Consider the following 9,881-nt stretch of genomic DNA (forward strand, 5'->3'; position numbering starts at 1 on the left):
CAAAGCTAGAGTGGTTCTTTTTAAGGAGCGCTGGCTTATTCTGCCCCATCTTCTAACCTTCTGTCACCCCCTCCCTCTCCCCGACGGTTGGAGTGAGGTAAACACTTATTTGCTGTCAACAATTAACTGAATACAAGTTGCTAGTTTTATCCATAGCTGAGTAAGAGGGAGGAAATTGCGTATTCATACCTTTCCTCGTAATACAGATGTGAAAATGATGACAATGTATCATATGACCAAAATTGATCTAAAGTATACGTCTGCCTAGTGCCTATACTGTCATGGGCAAAATAGACCTCCTCGTCCTCTTCCCTTGCAGTAAATAACAAATAATTGTTTATGATGTACATAAAAACCTCAAACAAAAAAGTGAGATGTGAAGAGGCTGATTCAAAGTCTGACGTCGTAAAATATGCTTAAATATATTTTCATTCATGCAAATTGCATTCCTCTATTGAATATTATATTGTATCTAATATATAGTAGTGATTTCCAAAAAAAAAAAAAAAAAAAAAAAAAAAAAAGAGTTGGGTGCCATCAGCTAGAATCAAAACTAAGTGCCCCAGCTGTGTTCCATACCATTTGAGCTATTGACAGAAAAGAATAATTTAAAAGGTAGGCGTGAATGCGTGTCAGGTAGACGGTGAGATAACACTGTGATGATCAGTAATGATGGAACTCGAGTAAGGTAGTTTCCCTCAAAAATTAATCTAAAACGTCTCGGTATACTTCCTCTAATGTTCTCTATGTTGTAAATTTGGTGCAACTTTGCTATAGCGTATCCTTTAACCCAATCGTGTATTTTCGAACAAAGGCATTTCAGGGAAAAACATTATTACATATTTATGTGTCAATTCAAAAATTAGTACAAATTCCAAAAATCATGAAAAATGGTCCAGATGTGCTAGAGCTGATTTTTAGAAAAAAGTGTATAGTATATCAAGAAGAAGCAAGATAGCCGACCTGAAAGACAATATCATCGGATTCTACAAAAAGCAACTTGAACAGCAGAATACAGTTATCTTCCCCTGATTTTGATCTTCTAAAAGATTAATTTATAATGAAAAGCAGCAAGTTCGAAAAATTCTGTTTTACTTTTGGCATGACATGTAAGTTCGTAATACTGTTTTTCTCTGAAAAGCAATTTTTTGAAGACACACTATAATAAAGTTGCACCATAAATTTTCTGAATATTAACTAATTTTATAGAATGACTCCAGTTTCCAATCTGATGTCTTTTGCATATTTTTTTTTTTGTGTGTGTGTGTGGGGGGGGGAGGTTATAGAATCACCAAAGTCTCAAAACCAGTTTCTTTTCCTACGTTAGCCTAAAAGAAAGAGAAAAAAAATTGGAGATGGAAATCAAAATACTAAAAATAAATATATCCAGAAAAGTTATTTCTTAGTCCTTACTAAACATGTGTCATTCTCCATTAGGCCCAAGGAACGCTGGATAACCCTACCAGTAATAAGATTAAAACAAAAAAACAAAACAAAAAAACAAAACAAAACAAAGAAAACTTTGTTCACATTGCTATCTTTATTCTGATATGATGGGCAGCTCGTTCTGACAATCTTTAAATGAAGATCAGGATAAAATCCGATTTGAAAACTAAACTGGTAATTTTCACAGCTTAATGCTTTTTAATCCTGAGGTGCTATTGACATTGGGCATTAGTTCAAAACGAATTTTTTTTTTTTTTTTATACACAGAAGTCATAATTTATGTATATTTTTAAATATAAAAACAATACTTAACAAATACATATTTTTTCTTGAACCTTTGTTGTGATAAGGTGCTAAGGTGCAACAAACTAAGTATTATGGTATTCATTACATGTACAATTAGGGATTAATAAAGATTAGTATTTAATGCAAAAATGTGCAAGATGCACAAATTCAATCAAAATCACTCATTCTAAATCAACAGGCTATAACTTTTGCCTGTATTTATTAATTTAAAAGTATACTAATAATGACCCAACAAGTCCCCAATGGTCTAATGTTTCATTAAAATCAATACGTAGCAATAAAATGAAAATTTAATACATATAAAAAAGCTGTTTCTGGGCTTACAGAGAGAAAAAAAGTCTAAATATACCCATGTTTGCAACTTTTGATTATTAGTAAATAAAAAGAAAATCAACATGTATTTATCAATGTTACATACAGGCGAGAAACACAGACACATAAGATCTTGAAATGAAACAATACGAAACAGAAACAATAACAATTTATTATTCAACAATGCATGCTTATTGCTTCTTCTTCAGTTGTTAAAAGATAGAAGACAAGATTCAAGCAAGCAAGGACGGCCTCCGGGATATATATATATATATATATATGGATATATATATATATATATATATATGGATATATATATATATATATATATATATAAAACTTGTACTTTTATTTAGCAATTAGATCTAACATTGTTGCTGTGGCTGTGTATTGTCAATGAATAAAAACAAACAAATAATAAAAGCAACAATAATAACAACACGTGTTGTCGTCAATGTTATTAACAGTAACCAGTTAGTCATTCAATCATGTATACTTTTAACAAAGAACATATTACATTTAAAACAATGTTGTTGTTGTTTTTTTGGTATTATTATACAAACACCGTGACAGCGAATTAGTAAAATCTTTTACGTAGTATTCTGTTACGTTTCGGTGTGCTGAACACGAATCTGAAAACTGGGTTAGGGTTAGGGTTAGGGTACATTTTTTTCTACTAATTCGCTGTCACGGTATTTGTATAAATTTACCGTTTTTTTCAATTTCGACACAATTTATTAGATTTCTTCCCCTTGATCTTCACTTTTAAAGATTGAAAATTGTTTTTACTATTTAATTAATAAACGTCGGTTAATGTTGCGACGATCCATGGCAAGTTTTCGCACAGTCAATAACAGAAAAAAAAAAAAAAAAAAAAAAAAGCCGATGTCAAATGTCTTCTTTTTTTTCGATCGGGAAAGAAAGAGCAAAAAAATAAACAAATAAAAAAAAAACGAGAATCTGTTAAAGAGACAATTTTTAGCAATGAAAATCTGAATTTAGCAAGATTCTAAACATTTTGAATATATATTTAAAAAAAAAAATAATAAAAATCAAACTTCACAGTAGTTTCAGAAAACAAACTTAAAGAGAAAAAAAGGTAGACCTGAACGAGAATCACACCCCCATATATTAGTGTCCAATCAATAATAATCCACCGAAAAAATTGCAAAAAACTGAAAACCTTTTGTAGCATGGGGATATTGAGGGTGTTTATTCGGAAAAACGTTCTTAGGGAGGGAGAGTGATTTTCGTTCAGGTCCGCCGAAAAAAAAAATAATAATAAATAAATAACAGCTACTAAGAAATAATTAGTTTAAAACAAATATTACAACATTCAGTCAGATTAGTGTGTTTAGAAAAGGAATTCTTTTAACGGTAATGACAATAATTAAGTAATCGGGTGTATAGTTTTATTGGATGAGGGTGTTTGTGAGAATGATGTTACCCCCCCCCCCAAAAAAAAAAATACTAGATTGTAGACGGGAGTAATTCTATAAAAATACCCATAATTGTACCTATTTACTATGCCTCCCCACGGGACAGAGTTAGACACCAGGGTCGTTTTTTTTAACGTGGAGAAAAGGTACAAAAATAAAAATTGTCTCAGTCGTGAAGGATTTCTCCTCCACCGAAAGAGAACAAGAAATAGAAGTGCAGCATTTGAAGAACAGATGGTATTTATTTGCTCCCCCACCGAGCAAATTAGGCACAAGGCCGATTTTTAATGTGAGGAGTGAAGGGAGGGGGAAGGGGGAAAAGGGGACCAGCTCCCGAGAGGTGGGAAATGGGAGCTGGTTAATGGTCAAATATGTGGGGTTGCCCCCACATCTGGTCTTTGCTAGTCATAGCTAGTCATAGCTTGCAGCATCTGAAGAACAGATGGTATTTATTTGCTCCCCCACCGAGCAAATTAGGCACAAGGCCGATTTTTAATGTGAGGAGTGAAGGGAGGGGGAAGGGAAAAAGGGGACCAGCTCCCGAGAGGTGGGAAATGGGAGCTGGTTAAAGGTCAGGCATGTGGGGTTGCCCCCACATCTGGTCTTTGCTAGTCATAGCTAGTCATAGCTTGCAGTATCTGCCGGAACAGATGGTATTTATTTGCTCCCCCACTGAGCAAATTAGGCACAAGGCCGTTTTTAATGTGAGGTAAAAACCAGCTCCCCTAAAAGTAGGCAAAAAGGGGGGCACTCTGGTTACCAAAAATAATAATTGTCCCAGTATAGAGGGTTTCCCCTCCATTGACTGGTACAAATTATCTTAAGTGCAGCATCTGCCGGAACAGATGGTATTTATTTGCTCCCCCACTGAGCAAATTAGGCACAAGGCCGTTTTTAATGTGAGGTAAAAACCAGCTCCCCTAAAAGTAGGCAAAAAGGGGGCACTCTGGTTACCAAAAATAATAATTGTCCCAGTATAGAGGGTTTCCCCTCCATTGACTGGTACAAATTATCTTAAGTGCAGCATCTGCCGGAACAGATACTACACTTTGATCTTGTCCCGAAGGCCCAAAGGGTGCTTATGCATTTAATTTACCATGCTATTTTGAAAATCAATAGGTGCTAAATGCACTTACTGATCCGCCGCGCTATTTTTTAAATCGTATTTCCAAGTTTAATTAAAGTTTTATGGTTTTTTTTTAATTCAATTGTAAGGTATAAGTACAGAATAAGTACAAAACAACCTCCCCTTCCCTTCCCATGTTAAGAATGGCTTTTTAAATAATAAAGCTATTATTTCAGCACGGATCAATAAGTGCATGACTCATGCAGTGCACAACTTGAATTTAGTTGAGAATATTATTTTTGGTACTCATGCAGTGCAGTGCCACTGCACTGCATGAGTACCAAAAATAATATTCTCAACTAAATTCAAGTTCTACGAACATTTTTTTGGTACTAGCAGTGCAGTACTGCACTGCAGTAGTGCAGTGCACTTATTTATCCGTGCTGAAATAATAACTTTATTATTTAGAAAGCCATTCTTAACATAGGGAGAGGAGGGTGTTTTGTAACCTTACAATTTAATAAAAACAGGTATCAAAACTTTAATTAAACTTGCAAATACTATTAAAAAAAAAAAAACGCGGATAAGTGCACTCACTGCCACTGCACTAGCACCCATTTTTCTTATTAAAATGTTAGATGAAAGCACAAAATAGTTACAAAACACTCTCCCCTTTCCCATGTTAAGAATGGCTTTCTAAATAACTATTTTTTCAGCACGGTAACATATGTGCAAAAGTACCAAACAAAATAACGTGTCCAAATAATGCAGCATTGTAATTTTTATTTATATATTTATACAAACATAACATCAAAACATGTTTCAGTCGTAGCTTTAATAAGCTCAACACCCTAAGATCCTCAAATCCGTTCTTTATGCTTATATCTTTTTTCATTTAATCTACCCGTTTGTTTGTTTGTTTAAATTATACTTAAAATGAACTGATTTTCATGTAATAATCATTATTTTCATGGCAAGTGCTCGTGCTCTACTAAGCTCCATGCCATCGCCCCCCTTGCCAAACTTTCACACAAAACATCCAACTAGCTATACCACCGTATGCGATTTCCCCCCAACTTTCTAACTGTGCCTAAATCTAAATGCAGATTCCATGAACAAAGCTTTTCCCAAAACTGCCTGCCTGTGGAACACTGTTCCGCTGGTCTGCTTCCCAGCTGAATACAACATAGTAGCCTTCAAAGTCAATGTAAACAAGTTCTTGTTGAGCTGTCCCTATAAATAATCAAATTTTACCCAATTTATACCATTAATGCTTACTATACTACCTCCTTACATTGATTATACCCGAGTGGCCGTCGGACCTTGATAAGTGGTGACTCCCAAGTAAAAAAAAAAAAAAAATCAGGTGAGAAATAATTCATCTTAAGTTTTATTTAAAGGTGCAATTTCCAATATGATGGAGAATGAAATATATTTTCAAATAAATTTAAATCCCCAGATGTTTAATTAAACGTCCTTCATTTTATAGTGGAAAAGAAGATTAAAAATGTACTTTTAATTAGGAGTTTTACGCATCATATATGAGTGAAATGAATGATTCTGCGCTACGAAACAGTTACTGCCAAGAACTGTGTCAACGTAATTAAAGGAATAAATTGGTGCTAATGCAGAGAGTGATCAGCCAGCGCTATTTTTTAAATCGTATTTCCAGGTTTAATTAACGTTTTGGGTTTGTTGTACTTGTACACATAGATTCGAAAAAGGTGTCAAAAAACAAATATATAACAAATAAATGTTATTAAAGGCAAGATAAGTTACTTTTCTACCAAACTGGATATATTTTTCGTGTTTTTATTCAATGTAACATGTTTATTCCGCTCGAAAACCATACAGTGTTTACCGTGGAAAATTCAAGATGGCGCCCCACTCCTTCTTTAACACGGTAAGTTTGGGAAAAGGTGTTATAAATAAAAAAATAGACAAAATACTACTAAAAACCCGCCGAATATATGTCAACCTATGTCATGGTAACATATATTGAGCGAGTTTTAACAGTATTTTATCCAGTTCTTTATTTATAACACCTTTTCCCAAACTTACCGTGTTAAAAAGAGAGTCAGCAGACGCCATCTTGAGTTTTCCAATACATCGGTAAACACTGTATGGTTTTCGAGCGGAATAAACATGTTACATTAAATAAAAACACGAAAAATATATCCAGTTTGGTAGAAAAGTAACTTATCTTGCCTTCGATAACATTTATTTGTTATATATTTGTTTTTTTTACACCTTTTTCGAATCTATGTGTACAGTAATACAAACCCAAAGTTTTATGTTTTTTTTTATTCAATTGTAAGGTTAAAGTACAGAATAGGTACAAAACACCCTCCCCTCCCCATGTTAAGAATGGCTTTTTAAATAATAACGTTATTATTTCAGCACGCATCACTCTCTGCATGAGTATCATAAATTGTAAGATGGTTAACATCATGAAAATTTGGAATGTAGACTTGTCATTTATTTTCTTTATATATATGTGTGTGCTAAAAGCACATATATCAATGTATATAATGTTAATACATACTGCATAATATTTTATATAGATATGTGTAATGATGAAAATAAATATATTGCATAAAAATAAAGATATCTGAATATATAAGAATAAGAACACACAATGTTTTCAAGATTATACATTGATTTATACGGAGCACACATAACACGACACACGTTTTACAGACGTGAGACAGAGGGCTGGACGCTTTTGAATTTAGAATAATTGAAACGGTTCGGTTCGGTTCTGTGGAAGAGAACAGTTGTTCAGTATAGAGAATAATCGATCAGTTGAGAAGAAGATGAGTGCAATATCCGGATTAAGTTTCAATCCAATTTAATGAAAAGCAAAGACTTTTTCATCCGGCAGATTTTTTTTTACCGTGTTGAGTTTGACGACTAAAAGCAAAAAAAAAAAAATGTGGTGGGGGAGAGAGAACGAAGTGGAAAATAAAATTAGAGTAGGAGTGATAAAAAAAATGTCTATACAGGGCGCTTTACGATCGTTTCAAGAACTGAACAACTTCATTGAAACATAATTGGGTTCAATGTTTCAAAAATCGGCTAATAAAATCACAAATATAAAGAAAATATTTTGATTAATTTCTTACCAAAACACGATAAAGTGTGCAACGGTAGTCGCCATGATGGTAGGATTAACAACAACACGGCATGCATGTTTGACCAGTTTAAAACAGAGGTCACCAAACGAATACAAATCCATTTTTTGAAAATAAATTATTTTACGGGCTAAAACATCAGTCCAACTTATTCTAAAAGCAAGCTCTTATTTTAGTCATACTTCTAAATTTGTTGATTTTAAATTAGAATTTGTTTATATTTTGCAAACATATTTTTAAATAAATAAATTGAAAATATCTGGTTCGTTTGAGGATTTTCTTGTACAAAAGGCACAACTCTAGTGATTAAGAAAAAAACCCCTTAAATCTTAAATAGTAGTGGTATTCAAACTTTTTTCCTGCTTTTCTATTATTTTTATTATAAGGGAGATATATTTAAAACTATATACTGAGAAATTGTAGTAAATATATGAGAAATCCAAAGAATTAATTGAAATTATATACAATAAATAAAATGGAATAAAACTATTTTCGGCGTATAGTATTTTTTTTCTTTTCGGAGGGTAGGAGGGGTGATTTCTTCCCCAACATTTGAAGTTAACTTTTTTTTTTTTTTTTTTTTTTTTTTAATTAAAAAACAAAACAAAACAAAACAAATACAGGTCTGTCTTACTTAAACACAACTTATTTTTTTCATCTTGCTGAGGTAAAGAATTTTTTTATTTATAAAATTAAATAGTAGGAAGACCCGGTTTTGCCCAAAAAGTAATGAAGGAGTGAAGGAGTAAGGACCCATATCCTCCTGCTCATAACACCATATTAATATATATATATATATATATATATATATATATATATATATATATATATATATATATATATATATATATATATATATATGATATTAAATATTTGGGGTGGAGCTCAAAAATCTACCAGCACCTATTGGACGAGAGAGAATATAAATAAAATCATATTAAATGGAATACATTTCAGTACATATATAATATTTGCCCACCCCAGCAAGGCACACCAGGCGTTTCCAAAGAATCGGTGAGTACCACTGTGTATCCCTGGTACAAACCCTAAACCGTTTATTGACTTAATTTTATAACTTGCATGTTAGAAATAAAATACAATAAAGTAAAAACATTCTATTTCGTTTTTTTTAATGTTCACTAATAACTTATATATATATATATATATTACTGGCAAAAGTACCCGTCGTTGACTGGGTTCAAAAACAGCCTACAGAAAATGGACACTGATTTATGAAAGTATGATAGGTTATGAAAAGGAAGGGTTCTAAAGAGATAGCTTCGAATTTGGGGGTATCATAACCAAAGCAAAATATGATGAAAGTAAAATAAAATAGATAAACCCCATAATTTATTATACCATACCTGTTCACACTGAAACACTTATCACAATATTCTGTGGATCTATATTAAAAAACCTTGTTAAACTTTGTGACATATTTTAGTTCTATGGAGGTCAGGTGCGAACAAACACCCCATAATTTTATTGTACCATATTTCTTCAAACTGAAACATAATTATCAAAGTATACTTACAGATAGATATGAAAAGTCTTTATTAAAGTTTGTGCCTATTTCCATTCTATGTAGGTCAGGCGTGAATGCAGACCCCACAATTTTATTATACCATCCCTATTTAAGTTAAAACATACTTATCAAAGTATTATGTACATCTATATCAAAAACACTTGTAAACGTTTTTTTATAAATTTTTTATTTCCGTACTTTGTGGACCAGGTGCATACGCAGATCCCACAATTTTAATGAATCATCATTATGCCAGATCAAACATACCCATTCCTGTGTCTCGATACATCTTCTATCATTATATGTGATAGTCAAGCATATAGGAGCCTATTCGTGACAAGACACACACACACCCGTTCAGCTTTATATTATATATATATATATATATATATATATATATATATATATATATATATATATATATATATATATATAAATAACTAATTCATTTACTCACATAAATTAATATACGAAAGTATAAATTTATGCGTAAACTTTAAGCATTTACTTGAACAGTACTCAATACGTAGGTAGAGCTAGTTAGTAATTTATAAAATATATATGGCGATTAAGCTCCACTGAATACTCCACGTTTCATCCACTCTAGGATTCTCCAGTGAATATTCTGCGTTTCATCCACTCTAGGATTCTAA

The 9,881-nt window shown here is 32.3% G+C and overlaps 1 protein-coding gene across 1 annotated transcript in view; it reads right to left on the reverse strand.

Moving 5' to 3' along the window:
* Window positions 1-7,813, reverse strand: part of LOC145284841 (YEATS domain-containing protein 2-like) — a 100,743-nt gene extending 92,930 nt beyond the window's left edge. The window contains exon 1 of the mRNA XM_080133821.1: window positions 7,695-7,813. The gene's annotated coding sequence lies outside the window, so the exon portion shown is untranslated. The remainder of the gene's footprint in view (window positions 1-7,694) is intronic.
* Window positions 7,814-9,881: the final 2,068 nt, after the last annotated feature.

Source organism: Euprymna scolopes, chromosome 9 (genome assembly GCF_053919585.1).
Source record: "Euprymna scolopes isolate OS-2025 chromosome 9, ASM5391958v1, whole genome shotgun sequence".
Classification (NCBI taxonomy): domain Eukaryota; kingdom Metazoa; phylum Mollusca; class Cephalopoda; order Sepiida; family Sepiolidae; genus Euprymna; species Euprymna scolopes.